Genomic DNA, 25186 nt, shown 5'->3' with positions numbered 1-25186 from the left:
TCTAATGCTTTACTGTCATGGTGAACTCCAAAGAGTTCAAAGCCCTAGAGTCAAAGATCTCCACTAAGGTCCATGCTCTGTCATTCGCTGACCAGGAGGCCTCAAGCAAGTCATTTAACTGCAGTGAGCCTCAGTTTCCTCATCTCTAAAATGGGGATAATAACTCACAAAGTTATTATCAAAGTTGTTATGAGAATTGATGAAATAAATTGTGTGAAAGCATCTTGTAAATATCACATAACCACACAAATGCACAGATTTGTTGTTTTGAAGGACGTTTTTGTCAAGGTCATAATCATATAAAACTTACAATAATATTTAATGTCTATAGAACCAGGGAATTTGGAGGTGACAGAGTTTTTTTTTTTTTTTTTTTTGAGGTGACAAGGTAGACTAGATGGAGATGCCTGGGCTTTGGAATTCAGGCAGATCCAGATGACAGGGGATCATCGGTTTACAGGGAGGGGTTAGACATATGAACCTAAATTACTAGATTAGTACAAGAACGAAGGAAGAGGCAGGAACTGAGCATCACAAGCCAAGGTCCAAACTAAGTACAAGATCCAGGTGCCCATGTAGGCAGGAGACAGAGGCAATCAGCAGAAGTCTAAGTAGAAACCACAGGGCAGAGATCTGAACCACTAGGGTCGGTAGTACGAGAAGAGTTTGACTGCTGGTACCAAAGAACCCCTTCTGCAAAGACTCAAGTTTGTTCATTCAACAAACACGTACCAATTGCATTTGAGACTCTAGGAAGACAAAGTTGAATGAGTCAAGGAGCTTACAAGCCAATAAGGAAGATAGACACACATGAGATAATTCTAATACAGCCTGCTAACAACAAAGAGAAACAGAGTATCTTTGGAGGACACAGGAGGTGCAGCTCATCCAGGCTACATTATGTCAGAGATACCTCTGGTAGAGTCTTAGAGGATGAATCAGAGTTAGCCAGGTCAACCAGATACTCTGGGGAATGAAGGAATGGCAGGCAGCAGGAATAGCATGAGGAATAGCAGGGAAGCAAGAAGTAGGAAAAAGAAGCAGTTCAATATTGCTGTGCCATAAATCAGGGACAACGGTCAGGGAGAGGTGGTTGCAGGTGATGGGAGAGGAGGCTGGAGGGGTTGACAAGAGAGCTACCAGGGCCAGCCTAGGAAAGCTGGGACTTCATCCTGAACACATAGGAAGAAAAGGAAGCATTAAGCAGATGAGCGATAGGACAGGAAGTGCATTACTCAGAACCAAATTGCTATGACTGTAGAGACAAAGCAAGGGACTTGGGCACCGAAGAGGTGGTGGGCAAGAAGACACAAAGGAACAAAGCAGGAAGCTAACACTTGGAGGGAGGTCAAATGGAAAGGCCACACCTGGAGAAGGAATTAGAAGCAAGTCAAAAGTGAGCAAAAGAGATATCAGAAATTATGATTAAGGTTTAAATCTACATTTATTGACAGAGAAAGATGTCCACTAAATATTGTCAAGTGAAAAAGGATTGAAAGGCAGCATTTCACAACACATGTGAAATGACTTCATTTAAAAATGTGTTATATGGCCAGGCACAGTGGCTCATGCCTGTAATCCCAGCCCTTTGAGAGGCTGAGGCAGGTGCATCACTTGAGGCTAGGCGTTCAAGACCAGCCTGGCCAACAGAGTGAAACCCCGTCTCTACAAAAAATACAAAAATTAGCCAGGTGTGGTGGCATGTACCTGTAGTCCCAGCTACTTGAGATGCTGAGGCAGAGAATCACTTGAACCCAGAAGGAAGAGTTTGCAGTGAGCTGAGATTATGCCACTGCTCCCCAGCCTGGGCAGCAGAGTGAGACTGTCTCAAAAAAAAATTTAATGTGTTATGTGTATGTGCATGTGGTTGGATGTACACATACCTAGATGAATGTCTGGAAGGATAAACAAATTTATTTAGGCTTGCAGATTTTCTCTGGCTGTCGGAATTCCAGGTGACTTTTACTTTCTTCTTTATATCTTTCTGTATTATCCTTTTATTTCCGCAACTGGAGTGTGTTACCCTTATTTTCAGAAAAAAAATCAATAAAGCTATTTTTCCATTTTGAAAAAATAATTTTTAATCCCAATGAAAAGTTTACCAAGTCACCCTTTGCTTCCACTCTTCCATGGTTCCTTGTTGATCAAGTTTCTTGACACAGTCCACAGGGTATTTGTGATGTGGCTCCTAATATGGGAATGTTGGCTACCGACCACTATTCTCACTATATAGCCTCCCCCCTCACAATGAGCCAACATCTCCCTAGACATATCCTACTGTTTCTCCCTGTTAGTACCTCCCACTCCCCTCTTTTGCTGCTAATATTTTCCCTTCTTCCTAATGAATGATTACTCTCCACAAGTCTCAGCCCAGGCATCTCTCCTCCTAGAAGCCATTTCTTGATCTCCTCCAATCTGAGTTTGGTGCCACTAGTTCAGTCTTCCATTTGTGTCCAGTGCATATCTCTATTACAGCACCACCATATTCCATTCTGGTTGGCTATGGAGTGTGAGTGTGAGTCCTTCTCCAACAGTAGATGATGTGTCCTTTTCCTCTGTCTCTCTTCAGTGTTCTGATACACAGCCAGACTCAAAAACTTTTGGTTAACTAAATGGATCTGTGAGTGATCTGTGAATCAGGAGAACTGGGATCCAGTTTATATTTTATTATGGTAGTTAACAGTGGTCCCATGAAGATTTAGAAAGGTAGGTTGCTAATCTACTCCAGTTCAGTAGTAGCCCTCCTCTCCTCTTTTTCTCCTCCTGCTTTGTCTCCTTCTTTCCTTTCTTTTTCCTCTTCCTACCCTACACCCACCTTTTTCCCTTTTCTTTCTAGAAAAGTATTTCTCACATTTTGATGCATGAAAGAATTACCTGGGAAGCCTATTAAATGCAGATCTCCAGGCTCTACCCACAGTTACGATTTCTTAGGTCAGGAGTAGGGCCCAAGAATCTGCATCTTAACAAGTATACCAGTTGATTCTGATCCCACTTTGCAAAACACTATCTTAGAAAATGTAGGAGTCTTCATTTTCCTTATCTACTAACATCAACTGAGTGAGGTGTGAATGGTGTTATCTACAGCATCCTCCATTTCCCAGTGATATTTCCTAATGCTACAAACTCAAACTTATCTCATTGATTCAGACTTCACATACATTTTGAGATACAGAGCAGCTTCTGGCTTGTTTCAAGTATGTACTGTGGCTAAGAAACATCTTCCCAAGGCTTCAGTGTGGTGGTCTGACTCACAGTGTGGTGACTTGGTCTTATTACACATCATAACAATAATTATCACCATGTCATGACCACAACAACTGCCACTTATTAAGCCCCTACTGGGTGCCAGATTCAGTAAAAAATATTTTACTAGCATTGTCTCTCTTAATACTCACTTAATACAGCAATTCCATGAGGCAGATATTATCATTATCCCCACTATCCTAATGAAAAAACAGATTAGGAGAGGTTATGGTCAAGGTCATAAACTTACAAGTGGTAGAGCCACTTGAACCCAGACTGCTCTAACTGCCCTTCCACTAAGGTTCCTAATTTACTATTCTGCCAAATATTTCCTATAACAATAATAACAACTACATTAATAATAGTAACACTACATTACTACCTGCAGCAAAATAAATTCCAGAAGGATCAAAGTTTTAAAGGTAAAAAGATGAAACATGAAAAGTATTAGAAGGACTTCAGGTACCAGACAAAACGAAGCAAGCCCACTACACCCTATCTCTCCCTAATCTCTAGTTACAACTAAAAACTATGAACAAAATATAAAAAGCAGTTACCTGAAAACTAAACAAAATCATACAGATAGGGAATGGGGGTCAAATCTGGAGCAGCAAACCAAACAAAAATGTATTTCCCAAGTTTTCCTCCCTTTTCTCTTTTCTCTTATGCCCAGTCATAGAACTGTTGTGGTGGCAGTGCAGGGTAATCGGGGAAAGAGGCCCCTGTAGTCAAAACATGTGAGAAGAATCTGTGTTGTTTTTCTCTCTTCCTCCTTTTGCTTCTTTGCCTTGAAACTGTGGGTCCAGTCATGGAGCCGTGTTACAGCAGCAATGGTATAACAGATTTAAAACTCTAAGTAAAACCCTATTTTCCTGGCCAGAGCATCAGAACAAAAAAGGTCCTCTGTGAGCTGGGTCAAAGGGGAAAGGAATTCCCTAATTCTGTGTATGAGACTGCACAAGTCCCAGGCTTAATCTTGAGCTGTGCATACACAGGAAAGACCCAGAGCAACACAGAAAAGGCTTTGGGAACTGAATTATTATTTAATCTCCCAAGTTTAATATTAACCCCTAAGTGGCACAAACAATTGGGGGTTGATATGAGGCTTCAGTGATTAATTATACAGACCCAAAACACCACAGCAAAGGTTTGAAAAATAAATTTACATTGGAACAACCACCCACTGAAGGGGATGAAGAACTTGCAACTTGAATCTAATGGGATCTGCTGGAACATAAAAATCAACATTTTCTATAGATTTTAATGAGACTCAGAGTCTTATAAAATAATATTTTTAAATGTCCCAGAATACATCCAAAATTACTCAGTATAGAAAAAAAGAAGAAAAACATGTCTAATTCTCAATGGAAAGACAAAAGATGCCAACCCTTAGATGACCTAGATGTTGTATTATCAAACAAAGATGTTAAAGCAACTATCATAACCATAGTCCATGAGATAAAGGTGAACACTCTTGAAATTAATAGCAAGGTAAAAATTATCAGCAGAGAAATAAATCCTATAAAAAGAACCAAATGGAAATGCTGAAATTTAAAAATATGTAATCTGAAATAGATGATTCACTAGATGGATTCAATAGCAGAATGGAGATGACAGAAATAAGTCAGTGAACGTGAAGACGGATGCATAGAAATTATCTAATCTGAATAATAGAGGAAATAAAGATTGAAAAATAATGGACAGAGCCATAGAGACTTGTGAAACAATATCGAAAGGTGGCCAGACATAGTGCCTCATGCCTTGTAATCCCAGCACTTTAGGAAGCCAAGACAGGTGGATCTCTTGAGCCCATGAGTTCAAGACCAGCTTGGGCAACATGGCAGATCCCAATCTCTAAAAAAAAATTACAAAAAATTAGCTGGGCTTAGTGGCATGCACCTGCAGTCCCAGCTACCCAGGAGACTGAGGTGGGAGGATCACCTGAGCCCAGGAGTTCAAGGCTGCAGTGAGCCATGATGATATCACAGCACACCAGCCTGGGCAACACAGCAAGACCCTGCCTCAAAAAAAACAAAAAAACTAATATCAGAAGATTTAATGTTCATGTCATTGGACTCATAAAAGAAGAAAAGAGATTGGAAAAAAAAAATTTAAGGAAATAATGTCCAGAATTTCCCAAATTTCTTGAAAAACTTAAATGTATGGATTTAAGAAACTCAGTAAATTCCAAACAAGAGAAATTCAAAGAAAACCATGCCCAGACACATCATAATAAAACTTATAAATACAGCTCATCCTCAAATAATGTTTCATTTAATGTCATTTTGTCATAAAGTTGAAAAGGAAAAAATGAATTTCCAGGTGGGACCACTGTCTGTGTGGAATCTATATATTTTCACCATATCTGCAGGGTTTTTTGGTCCAGTACTCCAGTTTCCTCCCACATCCCAAAGCTGTCCATATTAGATTAACTGGCATATCTAAATAGTCTCAGTATGAGTGAGTGTAGGTGTGTATGAGTGTACCCTACAGTGGAATGGCACCCCATCTGGGGTCAGCTCCCACATTGCACCCTGAGCTGCCAGGTTAAGTTGCAGCCACGTGCAACCCTGAGCTGGAATAATTGGGTAAATAAGTATCTTACTTGCGTGTGTTTGCTTGTTTGTTTTGAGACAGGGTCTTGTTCTGTCACCCAGGCTGAAGTGCAGTGGCACAATCACAGCTCACTGCAGCTTCGACCTCCTGGGTTCAAGCAATCCTCTCACCTCAGCCTCCTGAGTACCTGGGACTATAGGCATGTGCCAACACACTCAGCAATTTTTTTTTTTTTTTTTTAGTTTTTTATAGAGATGTCTCACTATATTGCCCAGGCTGGTATTGAACTTCTGGACTCAAGCAATCCTCTCACTTTGGCCTCCCAAAGTGCTGGGGTTACATGCATGAGTCACCGTGCCCAGCCCCTTTACTTAATCTTTCTTAAATGTCTGTATAGCTCACACTTACTTCAGTGTTTAATGTTAGAAATGTTTTGACCTTTATTTGGAAGTTGGATGATGTTTTTGTGACCAGAAATATACCATAGGAACTTAACTCATTTATTTCAATTAGCCTATGGTAAAATTAATGTTGTCATATGTCATTTTGCTTAAAGTCACTATAAGTACCTACTTCCAAGAAAACATTGTGAAAACTTACTGTACCAACAAAAATATATATATTGTAAAACTTTAAGAGTCTAGAGAAAAAAATAAATTACTTCTAGAAGAACAGTGATTCAAATGACTATTCATTTCTCATTATAAACCACAGTGGCTATCTTAACATCTTTAAAGTGCTAAAAGAAAATAACTTTCAACCAAAAATTGCATATCCAGTGAAAAATCTCTTTTTTTTTTTTTTTTTTTTTTGAGACAGAGTCTCACTAGTCACCCAGGCTCAAGTCACCCAGGCTGGAGTCACCCAGACTGGAGTGCAGCGGCAATCATAGCTCACAGTAGCCTCAAACTCCTGGGCTCAACCTCCTGCCTCAGCTTCCCAAGTAGCTTGAACTACATGTGTGCACTACCACACCTAGCTAATATTTTTTACTTTTTCATGGAATTGGGGTCTCACTATGTTGCCCAGGCTGGTCTTGAATTCCTGGGCTCAAGAGATCCTCCTACCTTGGCCTCCCAAAGTGCTGGGATTACAGGTATGAGCCAATGCGCCTGGCCTCCAGTGAAAATATCTCAAAGGAATTTAAGTGAAATGAAGGCATTCTCAGATGAGAGAAATCTAAAAGAAGTTGTCATTAGTATATAGGCTCTAAAATATTTGCTATAGGAAATTCTTCAGGCTAAAGGGAAATAATACTAGAGGGAAACTTGGAACTTCAGGAATTAAAGAAAAGCAACAAACAAGGTAAAAATATAGATATGTAAAATACTATTTTTTCCTCTTAATCTCTTAAAGTATGCATGACTATTGAAAGCAAAAATTATAGGATTGTGTGGTGGGGTTTTTGACATATGTAGATGTGATAAATATGATACCTATAAAATAAAAGGAGAAGGGTAAAGAGAACTATATGATTGTAAGGTTTCTACATTTTACCTAAAGTAGTAAAATACTAATTCTAAATATACTGTAAAAGTTTAGGTATGTACACTATACTCCCTAGAGCAAATGCTAAAAAATAAGTAAGTAAATAAACAAATAAGATACAAAAAAATATATATAGCCAGAAAGCCAATTGATAAATTGAATAAAATACTAAGTATACTTAAATAATCCAAAAAAAAAAAAAAGGCAGGAAAGGGGGAACCCCAGAGCAAAAAACTAAAAGAGCCAACAGAAAATAAGTAATAAAATAGCAGACCTAAATCCAAATATATCAAAAATTATACCAAATGTAAATGGTCTAAACACAGCAATTAAAAAATAGAGATCATGGGGCATGGTGGCTCACACCTGTAATCCCAGCACTTTGGGAGGCTAAGGCAGGCAGATCACCTGAGGTCAGGAGTTCAAGACCAGCCTGGCCAACATGGTGAAACCCTGTCTCTACTAAAAATACAAAAATTAGCCAGGCATGGTGGCATAAGCCTGTAATCCCAGCTACCAGGGAGGCTGAAGCAGGAGAATCACTTGAACTCGGGAGCTTGCAGTGAGCCGAGATTGTACCACTGCACTCCAGCCTGGGCGACAAGAGCAAGACTCCCTCTAATAAAAAAAAAAAGGTCATCCGACTGGATTTTTAAAAAAGAACCAACTATGTACTGTCTACAAGAAACTGACTTAAATTATTTATTTTTTACAGACCAAATCTTGCTATGTTGCTCAGGCTAGCCTTGAGCTCCAGGGCTCAAAGGATCCTCCTACCTGCGCCTTCCAAGTAGGTGGGACTACAGGCACACACCACAGCACCCAGAAAAGAAAAAAAAAAAAATTAAACATAGAGACATAGATTGGTTAAAAGTAAAAGAATAGGAAAATATGTACCAGAACAGTAATCAAATCAAAGCTGGCTGGGCACAGTGGCTCACACCTGTAATCCTAGCACTTTGGGAGGCTGAGATGGGAGAATCTCTTGAGGCCCGGAATTTGAGACTAGCCTGGGCAACGTAGTGAGACCCTGTCTCTACAGAAGATTTTACAATGAGCCAGGCATAGTGGCGTACACCTCTTCCTCCCCATCACCCTACCCCTCATCCCCAGCATGCAAAGGATGGTTCTGTCTTCACTAGATTTTTCCCCAGGTCTGTTACGCAAATCACTTGAGCCCAGGAGGCCAAAGCTATAGTGAGCTGTGATCACACCACTGCACTCCAGCCTGAGCAAGAGAACAAGACCCTGTCTCAAAAAAAAAACAGCTAATATGTCTATGCTAACATCAGATAGAGTAGACATCAGAACAACGAATATTACCAGGTATAAAAGAGGGACATTACCTAATAATAAAAGTGTCAATTGGTCACTTTAACCAGGAAGAGGAAGACATCACAATCCTAAAAGCACACTCACTTAAAACAGATCCTGAAAATACATGAAGCAAAAAAGAACAATAGAATGGAAAGGAGAAATAGATAAATCTACAATCCTACTTGGAAGGTTCAACATTTCCCTCTTAGAAATTGATAGGACAAGCACAGAAAATTGGTAAGGATGTAGTAAGCCTGAACACTCTCAAACAACTTAATTTTTTTTTTTTTTTTTGAGACAGAGTCTCACTCTGTCACCCAGGCTGGAGTGCAGTGGTGAGATCTCGGCCCACTGCAACCTCTGTCTCCCAGGTTCGAGCAATTCTCCTGCCTCAGCCTCCTGAGTAGCTGGGATTACAGGTACCCACCACCATGCTCAGCTAATTTTTGTATTTTTTGTAGAGACGGGGTTTCACCATGTTGGCGGGGCTGGTCTCAAACTCCTGGCCTCAAGTGATCCACCCACCTCAGCCTCCCAAAATGCTGGGATTACAAGAGTGAGCCACCAAGCCCGGCCTCAACCAACTTAATCTGATTGACATTTTTAGAACATGCCAAGAACATGCCACCCAACAACAGAAGAATATACATTGTTTTTCAGTTCACATGGAACATTCAACAAGATAGTTGATATTCTAGGCCATGGAATAAACTTTAACAAATTTAAAAGAGTTGAAATCAGACAAATTGTGAATAATATTCTACTATTCTACCACCATATTAGTACAGTTGCTTACTGACCTCCAATGATTGACTTAAGATTTTCAACTTCACAATAGTGTGAAAGCAATACGCATTTAGAAGAAACCATCCTTTAAATTTTCAATTTTGATTTTTTTTCAGGCTAGCAATATGCAGTATAATATTTTCTCACAAGGCTAGGCAGCAGTAGCAAGCCACAGCTCCCAGTCAGCCATGCAATCACCAGGGTAAACAACAGATTCTCAACCATGAACTGTGTTACCAGACTGTATTTGGCCATTCTTGCATTGCTATGAAGAAATAACTAAGATTGGGTAATATATAAAGAAAAGAGTTTTAATTGGCTCATGGTTCCACAGGCTGTACGGGAAGCATGATGCTGGCATCTGCTGTTTCAGGGGAAGCATCGGGAAACATATAATCATGGTGGAAGGCAAAGGTGGAGCCTGCATGTCACGTGGCCAGAGCAGCAGGAAGAGAGAGGGGGGTAGGTGCCACCCACTTTTAAACAACCAGATCTCACAAGAACTCTCTCAATATACAACGCCAAGGGGGGATGGTGCTAAATCATTCATGAGAACTTCATTCCGTGATCCAATCACTTCCTATCAGGCCCCAATTCCAACATTCAGGATTACAATGCGACATGAAATTTGGGCAGGGAAGCAGATCCAAACCATATCATAGATGATTTTGCCCAACTATAGGCTAGGTAAGTGTCCTGAGCATGTTTAAGTTAGGCTAGACTAAGCTATGATGCTCAGTGGGTTAGGTATATTAGACACATTTTCAACTTACTGCATTTTCAACTTACTATGGGTTATTGGGACATACCCCCATTGTAAATCCAGAAGCATCTGTATTTGTACAGGAAAAATATATGGAAGATTTCTTATGACTTTCATTGCTATGTGGGTTGGGGTATTAGAGGAGCTGTTTACTTTCTGCTATACACTTTTGTATTTCAATAGTTAATAAGGTCTATGTATTATTTTGTAATCAGAAAATAGCCCTGGGGGCTTTCTATCCTCACTGTTTGACAGGTATAGACATGTTTTTCCTCATCAGTAACCCAGATCTCTCAAGTTTCCCCATGGCTTGGAACACTTAACTCTCTAGACTATTGGAACCCATATGATTCCAGTAACGTTAAAACCCAATACCCTTTGGGTACATGCAAGCACAAAGATGGAAACAATAAACATGGGGATTCCATAAAAGGGAAGGGGAGGGGGAGAAGGGTTGAAAACCTACCTATTGGGTACTATGTTCACTACCTGGATCATTAGAAGTCCAAACCTCAGCATCACACAATATACCCAGGTAACAAACCTACACATGTACCCCCTGAATCTAAAAGAAAAAAAACAAGCCAGGTACAGTAGTTCACACCTGTAATACCAGCACTTTGGGAGGCCAAAGTGAGCAGATCACCTGAGGTCAGGAGCTCAAGACCAGCCTGGCCAACATGGTCTACTAAAAATACAAAAATTAAACAGGTGTGGTAGCGTATACCTGTAATCCCAGCTACTTGGGAGGCCAAGGCACAAGAATCGCTTGAAACTGGGAGGCAGAGGTTGCAGTGAGCTGAGATCGCACCACTGCACTCCAGCCTGGGCAACAGAGCGAGACCCAGTCTCAAAAAAAAATAAAAAGAAAAAATCACAAACAAAACAAAAAAGAAACCCAGTGCCCTCAGCTCCCTTCACTTCACTGCCTCTCTTGCTTCATGCCTCATTTCTGGCAGCAGGTGGCCATCACCTTCTCCAAATCAAGAACCAAAATCATGGTTCTCATGTTAGGCTTTATGTGTTTTTCTCATTAAGCGACTTCTCCTTTACTGCTTTGGGTTGGGGAGAAATCAGTTATGTGAATTTTCCTCCTGTTTGAATTATGTAGAAACCAGGAATTTACTCCACTTGTGAGTAGAAAGAACATAGTACTTTGTGTCAGAGATCCAGATTTAAATCACAGTCCTGTCACTTACCAGCTGTGTGACTTTGGGCAGCTTATTTTATTCTCTGGGCCTCAGTTTTCCCATCTGTAAAGTAACTGGAGAGAGACTAAAACAATACACGTGCAAACACTGTAGTCATACCTCTTCTCCTTCTCCATCCACCAAGGAAAGTTCTGTCTTGTTTTCCTTGGGCTCTCCTTCTTCTACCCCATCACCCCATCCCTCATCCCAGCATGTAAAGGATGGTTCTATCTTCACTAGATTTTTCCCCCAGGTCTGTTATGTAAATCAAAGTAATTTTTTTAATATTTCAACTTATATGGGAAAGACATAGAGCTACTAGGTTGCAGGGAAAAGAAGAAAGAAGGAAGAAGGAGGAGAAGGAGGAGGAGGAGGAGGAAGGAGAAGGGGAAGGGGTAGGGGAAGGGGAAGAGGAAGGATAAGGAGAATGAGAAGGAGAAGAAGAAGAAAAAGAAGAGCTGGGAGCAGTGGCTTATGCCTGTAATCCCAGCACTTTGGGAGGCTGAGGCAGGCAGATCACCTGAGGTCAGGAGTTTGAGACCAAACCGGCCAAGATGGTGAAATCCTATCTCTACTAAAAAATACAAAAATTAGCTGGGCATGATGGCGGTCACCTGTAATCTCAGCTACTCGGGAGGCTGAGGCAGGAGAATGACTTGAACCTGAGAGGCGGAGATTGCAGTAAGCCGAGATAGTGCCACTGCACTCCAGGCTGGGTGACAGAGCGAGATTCCATCTCACAAAAAAAAAAAAAGAAGTTAGAGGAAACTGAAACAGGAATGTTTATTTTTTAAAACCAAGCTAGCTTGAAAGATTTGGGCTATGAGTTTGGATTGGAAAAGAGAAGCTGCATGTGAGACAGGTGACTGGATATAGACCACAGAGGAATAACCCTTTTAGCTCTCACAGAGGTAGAAAAGGTCCAATGAGATCATAGATACAAAATTATAATTGTTTTATTATTAAGTTTCTTTTGGCTTTCCAGTTGAATCTGAGCTCAGATCAGTTACCCAATGTTGTGAACACCAAATAGCTTGGGTAACAGGGAAACTGTAGAATCGTAGTCTTTGCTTAGGTCTTTGAGGAAGGTACAAGTGTCACTTTACACATCTTTCTTTTTTTTTTTGAGACGGAGTCTTGCTCTGTCGCCCAGGCTGGAGTGCAGTGGCACAATCTTGGCTCACTGCAAGCTCCGCCTCCCGGGTTCACGCCATTCTCCTGCCTCAGCCTCTCCGAGTAGCTGGGACTACAGGCGCCCGCCACCACGCCCGGCTAATTTTTTTGTATTTTTAATAGAGACAGGGTTTCACCGTGGTCTCGATCTCCTGACCTCGTGATCCGCCCGCCTCGGCCTCCCAAAGTGCTGGGATTACAAGCATGAGCCACCGCACCCAGCCTTACACATCTTTCAATCAGCCAAGTCCTACTGCATTGGTTTTGATCATAGGATCCCTCTTAGCCTGCATCCCACTGTGAGGCCAACCTCTGTCCTTTCTCTTCCTCTCTCACTAGACTAAACATTTTAAGGAAGGGATGCTGCTGCTCATCTCTGTGTACCCCCACCTAGCAGGAATCTAAAACACGTTATGCAAATGAATTTGGGATATTACGAGTCATTAACAGATGTTCTCTGTGTCTGTCTCTGTCTCTGTCCCACTCTTACTCTCTCTCTCACACAAACACACATATACCCAATGGCTTGAACCCCATACAAACCTGGGGGGAAAGGGAAGAGGGGCAGATCCCTAAGCTGCATGAGAAAACCTGGAGTTGACTAAGTTTCTGCCATCAGGAGGAGTGAGTGCCCAAGAAAAGGTTTAATTAAAGTTATAGAAGAAGATAGCCAGGTGCAGTGGCTCACGCCTGTAATCCCAGCACTTTGGGAGGCCAAGGCAGGTGGATCACAAGGTTAGGAGTTCGAGACCAGCCTGGCCAATATGGTGAAACCCCATCTCTACTAAAAATACAAAAATTAGCCAGGCGTGGTGGCGTGCACCTGTAGTCCAGCTACTCAGGATGCTGAGGCAGGAGAATTGCTTGAACCCGGGAGGCAGAGAATGCAGTGAGCGGAGATAGTGCTGCTGCACTCCAGCCTAGGTGACAGAGTGAGACTCCGTCTAGAAAGAAAGAGAGAGAAAGACAGACAGAAAGAAAGAAAGAAAGAAAGAAAGAAAAAAGAAAACTAATTTTGTTTTACAGATCTGAATTTTGAGCCCCAAAATTCATACGCACTACAAGTGTTTGTTGAATGAATGAATGAATGAATGAATGAATGAATGAATGTGGGGGGTAGGGAGGTTCTGCTGCAGCAAGCTCTTGGTGAAGCAGTCTTGGCTGCTCTCCCAGGAAAATGGTAATTACTAAAAAGAGCATCTGCTTTTTAGTCCTTTCTTGGCCACTTATTATCTGTGGTTCCTTGAGTAGGTTACAAATTTCTTTGAACTTCAGTTTTCTGGCTTGTAAAGTGGGGATAATGATACCTGTCCTGCCCTCCTTACAATGTTATCATGAGGATCAAGTGAGATAACATATATGAAGCTACTTTACATGAGATTATAATAAGGGCATGAGAATCACTCCTATCTTGTGGTCCAAGAAGCAAGAGAAAAGTAAATGAACTCAAGGATCAGAGTTCCATGGTACCCCTCTTGTGAATCAAACTGTTTTTCTAGAACTGGCAAGGAATAGCAACTAAGTTTTCCCTGGAACCACATTAGTGCTAACTGGCAGATATCAATGATCGCACTCTCAACATCAGCAGAGAACACTTCATCAGGAAGAAATTCTCGGGGCATGAAACAGATTTATTTTCATTGTGAAATTGTCTGCCTGCTATGTGACAACAAGCTAAGCTCTGGGTGACTATTCCTGTAAAACACGTCCTGTGCTTAGCGCTGCTATTATGGGGTGAACAGACACAGCAAAGAATCAATTAAAACTCTGACACATTACATGGAGCTCCAAGACCTGTTCCACAGGTTTCCCCAAAATAATCATGTTACATTACACTTTGGAAGCCGATTGAGGCAAGATTTCTGAGACAAGTTCTGAGGTTTCTAAGACAGACTTTAGCTTTTCCAAATCATTTTTTAAGTGCTATGTAAAGGATTACAGCATTCAATTCTCCAGTAGTCCAACAGCATCATGGTGGAGCAAGAGGGATTATCCTGCGGGCATCCTCTGGAAAACCGTAAGTTCCTTTCAAAAACTGCATTTAAAGAAATGATGAAAATATTGCAGTGCTTACATTTATGCCCGTTTTGAAGTGAAAGCCAACACTAAGGAAGGAAAATCGAAGGAATATTAAAACTGAAACTCTTTTCTATGCTATAACAGGGCTCTAATACAAAAAGAGGCAGCCATTGCATAGGAACTCCCTTTTAGGAGAAATTCTGGAATTTCAGGAAGTCTCACAAAAAGTGAATGAGAGGGTTAATGGTAGAATATGAATAATGTTTGTGGTTATCATGGCTTAAACTACACTTCTATGACAGCAAGTGGGAATGTTAATGATAAGAACAACATGGTTTTGGCTCATTCAGACATCTGTGTAAACCATCTCTCGATCTCATTGCCTGAATAACTTCTCTCAACCTGAACAAATAGAAGATTTTGAAGTTTGGGCAGTATATTTTCAGAAGTGCTGCCTACAAATGAGCTTCAGTGGAAATAAAGAATTGAACAGGACCAAAGGAAGTCAAGTGTCAGCAATGATGATTGTTGAGGGACCAGTAAGGCTTGCGAACACAATTGGCGTGTCAGGAAGTGATCTGGAGGACTCAGCTAAGCCCCAATCTTTCAGATTAATTCAGAAGCAAAGAACTAGAAAAAAAAGACAACGTGAGAGTAGAATGTAGATGTCATAATTTCAAGTCATTTCACCAGGAGAGAGAGAGCCAGGCAGACAGAGAGAAAGAAAAGGAAACCCAGAATGTATGGACAAGACTCGACCTGCCCACTCACATGTTCAGCTTTGGTTTAGAGCAGGACATTTTCAGAGGAAATGCTCTCATGGTGCAGGAATCCGTTCAGCTAGGAAAATAAAAATGTTTGACAATTCTATTCAAGTAATATGCCCTACATCTTTTCTTTTTAAGTGTAAGGAGTTGAGGAGAGGGTTGGAAACTCTCTTTTTAGCCAAGGGTACTACTCACTATAATTTTTTAGAAAGACTTTGGTTCTTTTCTTGTTTAAGTTGCTATGTAAATCCTTAAGGACCCCTCTATTACTTGGAAAAATACTTTTTTTGCACAATAATGTGTACTTGTGTTTGTTAATGCTTTCTTAATCTTTTTAGAACAGAGGCTTTGTAGGCTATTGATGGAGGCTCAGAAAATGCCAGGACCTTGGAGTCTTGGAGTCCTGCAAAGGTCCTTGGGGCTATAGAGAGGAAGCCAGGTCCATGCCCTGCCCTGCCCCCTTCCCTTCCCTCAAATGCACACTCCAACCACACTGGGCTTTCATTTGCGACTTCATATTGGGGGATGGGGGAAGGGAGGGGCAGGGAATATTTCCACAATTTAAAGCAAACAAAAAAATTGAATATCACTAAAATATTCAATCTTCTCATTGACAGAGGGGAATTTAACTTCTCAGAGACTTACAATAAGTTCATCAAAGGCAAGCCAGCAAGAGAAGCCAGGTCTAAAGGGAACAGTTCTACCATACCTTCTTCCTTTCCCTTTGTTCAAAGGAGTTGGCAGGGTCTTTTCTGCCTTACCTACCCCTACCCCCACTTATCTCTTCTCATATTCAAAGCCTTACATACACCATATCTTCCCTAAGGATAAAGCTGTGTGTAACCCATCCAATCCCACAAACATTTATTGAGCACCTTTGTGCAGCCCTGTGCCAGGTACTGGAGATTAACAGATGACACAGTCCTTGCCCTTGGATACATATACAGCCTGTTATAATTAAAGGCATCGTATCACTGTGCTTTGACAAAAATTGTCTTGAATGTACTGTATTATTGTAACACAAGAGAAAGGAGGGGAAATGGTTTGATGGTTCTTCAAAATGTGAAACAGAATTACTGTGTGACCCAGCAACTCCATTTGTAGGTATATACCCAAAAAGATTGAAGATTGGTGTACATGGATATGCATACACCATTCACAATGGCTAAAAGGTAGAAATAACCCAACGTCCATGAATGGATGAATGGATAACAAGTTGTATGATATATCAATACAACAGAATATTACTTAGCCATAAAAAGGAATGAAGTTGTGATAAATGTGACCATGTGGATGAACCTTGAAAATATTATGTTAAGTGAAAGAAGCCAGACAAAAGGTCAAATATTATTATTATTCCATTTATATGAAATATCCAGAATAGGCAAATCCATAGAGACAGAAAGCAGATTGGTGGTTGCCAGGGGCTAAGGGAGTAGAGAATGGGGAGTGACTGCTTCATGGTAAAGGGTTTCCTTCTAGGGTGGTGAAAATGCTCTGCAACTAGACGGTAGTGATGGTTGCACAACATTGTAAATGTACTAAATGTCACAAGTTGTTCTGCTTAAGTGGTTAATGCTATGTTATTGAATTTCATCTTAATTTTAAAAAGAGAAAGAAAGAAAAAGAGGAAGCAGAGGGCTCTAAAGAGGATGTATGTCCAGGTGTGGTGGCTCACACCTGTAATCTCAGCACTCTGAGAGGCCGAGGCAAGCAGATCACTTGAGGCCAGGAGTTCAAAACCAGCCTGGCCAACATGGTGAAACCCCATCTCTACCAAAAATCCAAAACTTAGCTGGGCGTGGTGGCACGCGCCTATAGTCCCAGCTACTCAGAAGGCTAAGGCACCAGAATCACTTGAACCCGGAGGGGGAGGCTGCAATGAGCTGAGATCACGCGATTGCACTCCAGCCTGGGTGACAGAGAGAAGCTCTGTCTCAAAAAAAAACAAAAAAAACAAACAAAAAAAAAAAAACAGGATGTGTAAAGGCCAGAAAATAAGCTTAACAGATCAACTGAAGATCAGCTTTTGCAAGCCTGGTATGTCTTTGGACTTTATTTATCCTGGGAGAAGTGGGAGAGCTAGTAAAGATTTTTAAGCAGGAACATGACTGGATCAGGTCTATATTTTACACTGAAATTTTTGAGTGGAGACTGACAACAGCAGGGAGGTTCCTGGACCCATGGAAACGATATGTGGAGTCTGCCGGCCAGTGAATGATCATAAACAATGTACCAGAATATGAAATACCTGCCTGATCATGTTTCAGTTAAGTCGTTGTAATGATCTTTCACAAAATTCAAACTCAGGAATATTAACTGAGATGAGAAATACGAGCCACAATTCTTTTCAAATTGATTTTTTAAATACCATAAGCCCATCTTTTCGCACATCCTACCAGCTCTGGCATCCCACAGAGCTTTTAAAGTAAAATTAACCCACTTCATCTTCCTCCAAAGATTACTCATAAAGACCTGTCTTTGAACAAATACTTCACCAAGGAAGTAAGGCTGCTTTTTATTAGAGCAACATGCAATCCAAAATAGGTTTAGAAAAAGAGCTATGACCCACGATTAATACAATTATTTTTCTTAGTCTCAATTTTAGTCACTTTAGCATGTCCAAAACTACTGCACACTAACTTTTTTTTTTTTTTTTTGATATGGAGTCTCGCTCTGGTTGTCCGGGGTGGAGTGCAATGGAGCCATCTTGGCTCATTGCAACCTCGGCCTCCCAGGTTCAAGTGATTCTCCTGCCTCAGCCTCCCCAGCAGCTGGGATTACAGGCGCAAGCTACCACGCCCAGCTAATTTTTTATTTTTTTTATTTTTTTGTATTTTTAGTAGAGACGGAGTTTCACCATGTTAGTCAGGCTGGTCTCGAACTCCTGACCTCTGGCGATCCACCCGCCTCGGCCTCCCAAAGTGCTGGGATTACAGGCGTGAGCCACCACGCCCGGCCACACTAACTTTTTGAGAGCTAAGAGTTCAATCGGTAGCGGGAGTGGAGAGCGGACCCCAGAGAGCCCTGAGCGGCCCCACCACCACCGCTGGCCTAGTTACCAGCACACCCCGGGAGAAGCCGCAGCTGCCGCAGCCCGCCCCAGTCACCATCACCACAACCTTGAGCAGCGAGGCCGAGACCCAGCAGCCGCCCGCCGCTCGGCGCTCCCCGTCCTCAGCGCCTGTGACACCACACCCGGCCCCTCGGGCAGCGGCACAGGAAGCGGTGGCCCGGGCGGCTTCACATTAGCGGCACCTGCCGGCAGGGATAAGAAGGTCATCGCAACGAAGGTTTGGGGAATAGTAAAACGGTTCAACGTAGGGAACGGATATGGTTTCATCAACAGGAATGACATCAAGGAAGATATATTTGTACCCCAGACTGCCAAAAAGAAGAATAACCCCAGGAGGTACCTTCGCAGTGTAGAAGATGGAGAGACTGTGGAGTTTGATGTGGTTGAAGGAGAAAAGGGTGCAGAGGCAGCACATGTTATAGGTCCTGGTGGTGTTCCAGTTCAAGGCAGTAAATATGCAGCAGACCGTAACCCTTATAGATGCTATGGTCGTAGGTGTCCTCCACCCAATTACCAGCAAAATTACCAGAATAGTGAGAGTGGGGGAAAGAACGAGGGATGGGAGCGTGCTCCCGAAGGCCAGGCTCAACCACGCCGGCCCTACCGCAGGGAAGGTTCCCACCTTCCTACATGCGGAGACCCTATGGGCGTGGACCACAGTATTCTAACCCTCCTGTGCAGGGAGAAGTGATGGAGGGTGCTGACAACCAGGGTGCAGGAAAACAAGGTAGATCAGTGCGGCAGAGTACGTATCAGGGATATAGACCACGATTCCGCAGCGGCCCTCCTCGCCAAAGACAGCCTAGAGAGGACGGCAATGAAGAGGATAAAGAAAATCAAGGAGGTGAGACCCAAGGTCAGCAGCCACCTCAACGTCGGTACCGCCGCAACTTCAATTACCGACGCAGACCCACAGAAAACCCTAAACCGGCCAGGCGCGGTGGCTCACGCCTGTAATCGCAGCACTTTGAGAGGCCGAGGCGGGCGGATCACCTGGGGTCAGGAATTCGAGACCAGCCTGGCCAATGTGGCGAAACCTCGTCTCTACTAAAAATACAAAAATTAGCCAGGTATGGTGGCGCACGCCTGTATGTAGTCCCAGCTACTCAGAAGGCTGAGGCAGGAGAATCGCCTGAACCCGGGAGGCGGAGGTTGCAGTGACCCAGAAAAGAAAACCCTAAACCACAAGGTGGCAAAGAGACAAAAGCAGCCGATCCACCAGCTGAGAATTAGTCCGCTCCCGAGGCTGAGCAGGGCGGGGTTGAGTAAATGCCGACTTATCTCTATCATCACCCGCTTTAGTCATCCAACAAGAAGTAATATGAAATTCCAGCAATAAGAAATGAACAAAAGTTGGAGCTGAAGACCTTAAGTGCTTGCTTTTTGCCCATTGACCAGATAAATAGAACTATCTGTATTATCTAAGCAGCATGGGGTTTTTATTATTTTCACCTAAAGACGTCTCTTTTTGGTAATAAAAAATGTGGTGGTTGTTTTTTTTTTTTAAAGCCTGTTTTTTTTTCACAATACGCCTTTAAAGGTTTTTAAATTGTTTCCTATCTGGTCAAGTTGAGATGTTTAAGAACTTCATTTTTAATTTGTAATAAAAGTTTACAACTTGATTTTTTCAAAAAGTCAACAAACTGCAAGCACCTGTTAACAAAGGTCTTAAATAATAATAATAATAAAAAGAGCCAATGGGATTACTTTGTACAGAGAATAAAAAACTGAATGAAACCAGAATGAAAATCTAATCTGTTCCATACTTCCTGAAGTAGCAAATTCAATGGAACTGACCAGAACCATAAAGAATCTATCAAATCAAACTTTAAAGGGGATTCAAAAAAATCTCCATCTTGTAGTTAGTGTATCTGCCAGCCAGCTTCCATTTGTCTTTTGAGAGTGGCCAGCTGTACTGACAGAAAGCCCAGGACTGAGGGGTTTTCTGGACTTTCAGTGCTAAGATCGGAACATTTGGGCACCCAGTTTCACTCCCACCAAAATCTCTTCTAAAATTCTTACACATAAGACTCATTCATTTGGAAAGTAAAAATTAACAGCAGAAATGAAGAGGAAAGAGGAAAACTCAGGCATTCTTTGGTATCCATAACGTGGAACGAAATACATTCAAAGAGGTAGAATACATTTCAGTTGAGTTCTCATACTCACAACTCCAAACCCGTGTCCCATTACAGTGATGTGGCTTTCAGGAAGAATGCAAGGGATTTTTTTTTTAACCTCCAAATCAATCACTTGGCAAATGTCTAGTGAGGTCCTACCATGTGCCAGACTGAGGATCAAGTGTCGGGATCCAGAGATGAAGATGTACCAGCCTAGCCTGGGGAGATGCTCACAGGCTAGAGGCCAAGCAGAGGGGATGTACTGGGTAACAACCATATCTCACATGATGTAATTAATGTAAGTAGAGCTCCCAGCTTCTAGGAGCCTAGCCATACATTATCTCTCATTCTCAAAACTACACCTGAAGGTAGGTGTTATTATCCTCATTTTAAAGATTAAAAATAAAACCAAAACTGAAGCCCAAAGAGGTTATAGAACTTGCCGAAGACCCCCCAGCTAATAGTGGCAGCAAGTGGGTGTAAACCAAGATTCTGAGCAAGAACCAACTGATTCCAACAGTTTTGCCTATTCTGCAATTCCCAGGACCCTTTTGGCATGATCAGGGTTAATAAGATCAAGGCCATCCAGATTTCTGACCTTAGTCCAGCTTGTCTTAGCCCTTCATCAGAGAGCACACTATCTATACTCTGAGCTGACAGCAAAATTGCCAGGTTTTCAACATTCATGCTATGGTAGGGGCAGAATGGGGGTGGAAAAAGCTAGATATTACTGAGGTATAACTAGCGGACAATTGAAAACTGCTGTTAGGGGTTAGATCGAGATGACATCTACAGAAGAAAACTTTGGAGAAAAGCTTCATGACATTGGATTTGACAATGGTTTCTTGGATAAGACATAAAAGGCAACAAAAGCCAAAATAGACAAATTGGGCTTTGTCAAAATGAAAAACTTTGGTGCATTAAAAGACACTCTCAACAGAGTAAAAAGGCAACTCAGAAAATGGGATAAAATATCTGCAAATCACATATCTGATAAGGCATTAATATCCAGAATTTATAGAGAACCCATAAAACTCAACAAAAACAACAAAACAACCCAATTCAAAAATAGGCAAAGTGCTAGAAAAGACACTTCTCTAAAGAAGATATATCAATAGCCAATAAGGACATGAAAAGTTGCTAAACATTACTAATTACTGGGAAAATGCAAATCACAACCACAATGAGATATCACTTCACACCCATTAAAATGGATATTATTTGTTTTAAACCCAGAAAATGACACATGTTAGGAAAAGGATGTGGAGAAATGAGAACCCCTGTGCACTGCTGGTGGGAATGTAAAATGATGCAGCTGCAATGGAACATAGTATAGCACTCCCTCAAGGAATTAAAAACAGAATTGCCAAATGATCCAACAATTCCACTTTTGGCTATATTCCCAAAAGAATTGAAAGAGGAAAGATATATTGATACAACATGTTCATAGCAGCACCATTCACAATACCCAAAAATAGAAGCAACCCAAGTGCCTATCAACAGATGAATAAATAAACAAAATATGGTATATTCGTAAATGGAATAGTATTCAGCCTTAAAAAGGAAGGAAATTCTGACACGTGCTTCAACATGGATGAACCTTGAAAACATGCTAAGTGAAATAAGGCAATCGCAAAAGGACAAATATGATTCCACTTATGTGAGTAGTCAAGTTCATGGAGACAGAAGATAGAATGGTGGTTGCCAAGGGTTGATGGAAGTGGGGGAATGAGGAAATGTTGTTTAATGGGTACAGAATTTTAGTTTGGGATGATAAAGTTCTGGAGATGGGTAGTGGTTAGTGGTGATGGTGGCACCAAAAAATGAATGAACTCAATGCCATTGGACTATAACTTACAAATAGTTATACTAGTAATGTTATGTTATTAACATTTTGCCACAATAAAATAAGGAAGGATGTGCTAGACATGGTGGCTCGCACCTGTAATCCCAGTGCTTTGGGAGGCTGAGGCAGGAGGAATGTTTGAGGCCAGGAGTTCAAGACCAGCCTGAGCAACATAGTGAGATGCCCGTCTCTACAATAAATAAATAAATAAATAAATAAATAAATAAATAAATAAATAAATAATAAATAAATAAATAAATAAATAAATAAATAAATAAATAAATAAATAAATAAATAAGAAAAGATGGTATGCAGAGCATGTGCATCTAGTAACTGTAAATCCCCACCCCAAACACATTCCATTTCATATGCTTTTAGAAAATCTATTAGATGATGTGTTGTTGTTTAATAGGTACACAGTTTCAGTTTTGCAAGATGAAAAGTTCTGTGGATGGTTATTGGTGATGGTTGCACAACAATGTGAATGTACTTGACACTATTAAACTGTATACTTAAATGCTTAAGGTGGTAAACTTTATATTACGTGTATTTTACCAATTAAAAAAATGTTTTAATTCATTAGAAGCCTAGAAAGCAAGAGCAATTGCTACCAACCCACCAGAAATGATGAGGAGTTTCTGAATGATAGAGAACAGATAGGAATGGACTGAAGGAGAAAGAGGAATAAAGGAGCCTTTGCTAGAAATACAAGAATTCCTGCTGTGAAAAAGGATCAAGGAGGAGGAGGAGTGATTTTCTAGGAAATTAACTGGGGCACTCTCTCCGACAGTGGTTCTCAGACTTGAGTAGGCATTAGTATCACCTGAAGGGATGGTTAAAGCACAGATTGCCGTGCCCCAGCCCAGAGTTTCTGATCCAGCTGGTCTGTGGTGGAGCCTGAGAATTTGCATTTCTAATAAGTTCCCTGATGGTGCTGATGCAGCTGATTCGGAGACCAAAATTTCAGAACCACTTTGAGAAGCTGCTGGACCTGCAGCCCTTCTCCCTCTTTCATGTGTCATGAGAGACAGAGAGCAGCATCTCTCCCACGTGAAAGTGCTGAGTATAGATACTGAAGTCCCAGGTTCCTAGAAAATTCAAGGGGTGGAAGACAAGGAATCCTCATACCAGAGAACAACTACCAACATACAGCCTGTCCTTCCCCCACGATGATGGGAGGCACTTACTTGGACTATATCTACCATAATGATAAGCTTAAGAGAGATTTCTAAAGTCAAAGAAGAGTAGGCAGCCAAGAGTAGCCAAATATTTAAGGAAAGCCAACATCAGAGAAGAGCACCAATTATCAAGAAAGAAAATTAACACACAAGGAAGTAGAATTAAGATGATTAGATATGTACAACTAACACTTTCAGACTCTAGAGGCACACATATACACACACACAAGGAAGAAGAAGGAGGAGGAGGAGAAGGAAAAGGAAAGGCTGTTATACACACACATAGATTTGAATTTTTTTAGACATAACATATATATAAAGTGCACTAACTTAACAGCACAGCTCAGTGAACGTTTGTTTACACTCTATATACCCTTGACATGACCATCCTGATAAAGAATATATCCAGCCCTCCCAAAGGCTTCTTTCCCAATTAAAAACTGCCAAAGATAAACACTATTTTGCCTTTCCTCACCATTGATCTGTTTTGCCTGTTTTTGAACCTCATATAAGTGAAATCAGAGATCGTGTACACTTTCGTGTCTAGCTTCTTTTGCTCATCTATGAGATGGGTCCTCTTCATTGTGCATAGCAGTAGTTTGACATTTTTAATTGATCTGTAGTATTCCATTGAAGAACATAACACAGTTTATCTTTTCTCTCTACTGCTAATGGACATTTGCATTGTTTCCAGTTTGGGTCTTATAAATGATGCAGCTAAGAACGTTCAAATACATGTCTTTTGCTGAACATTAGAACTCATTTCTCTTGGGTATTTGCCACGTGACATTGTTTGGACATAAGATTACTTTTGCTAAACTTGAGTAAATACTGTCCAATAATTGACCAAAATGGCTGTATCCACCATTAAGGTATGAGGATTCCAGTTTGTTCTATATCATTGCCAACACTAGATATTATAATGCTTTTAATGGCAAGTGATTGGGGAGATATCATGTGCTTTTAAATTGCATTAGCCTAATGCATAATGATGTTGAACACTTTTTCATTTGCTTATTAACTATTTGGATGTCCTCCTCTGTGAAGTAATCTTTACAGTTTTTTTGCCTATTTTTTTCAATTAGATGGTATTCCTAATGATTTGTAAGAGTTCTTTATATATTCTGATTATGAGTCCTCTGTCGGATATATGTGCATTGCTACTATCCCTTCTCAGTCTGTGGCTTGCCTTTTCACTCTGTTAATTGTGCCTTTTGATGAATGGAAGTTATTCATTTTACTTACCTATTTTTATTGATATGTAATAGTTGTACATGTTTTAAGGGTACATATGATACTTTCATACCTGCACACAATGTGTTATGATCAAACCAGTGTAATCAGAATATCCATCACCTCAAACATTTATCTTTTCTTCCAGTTGGGAACATTACAATTCTTCTAGCTATTCTGAAAAATATACAACAAACTACTGTTAACTATAACTTCCCTGCTTACTATCAAATGCTAGAACTTATTCCTTCTATTTAACTATAAGAACTTATTCATTTTATTTTATTTTTAAATTTTTATTTATTTATTTATTTATTTAGACAGTGTCTCGCTCCATTATCCAAGCTGCAGTGCAGTGGCACAATCTCTGCTCACTGCAACCTCCCCGCCCCTGGCTCAAGCAATTCTCATTCCTCAGCCTCCCAAGTAGC

General features: G+C 41.0%; 1 pseudogene; it reads left to right on the top strand.

The window, feature by feature from the left end:
- Nucleotides 1–19647, top strand: part of LOC116475453 (Y-box-binding protein 1-like) — a 35554-nt pseudogene extending 15907 nt beyond the window's left edge.
- The last annotated feature ends 5539 nt before the right edge of the window (nucleotides 19648–25186 follow it).

The sequence above is a fragment of the Hylobates moloch genome, unplaced genomic scaffold (genome assembly GCF_009828535.3).
Source record: "Hylobates moloch isolate HMO894 unplaced genomic scaffold, HMol_V3 SCAFFOLD_10, whole genome shotgun sequence".
Classification (NCBI taxonomy): Eukaryota; Metazoa; Chordata; class Mammalia; order Primates; family Hylobatidae; genus Hylobates; species Hylobates moloch.
Note: the sequence above shows the minus strand (reverse complement) of the source record. Positions and strands in the feature narration are given on the sequence as shown.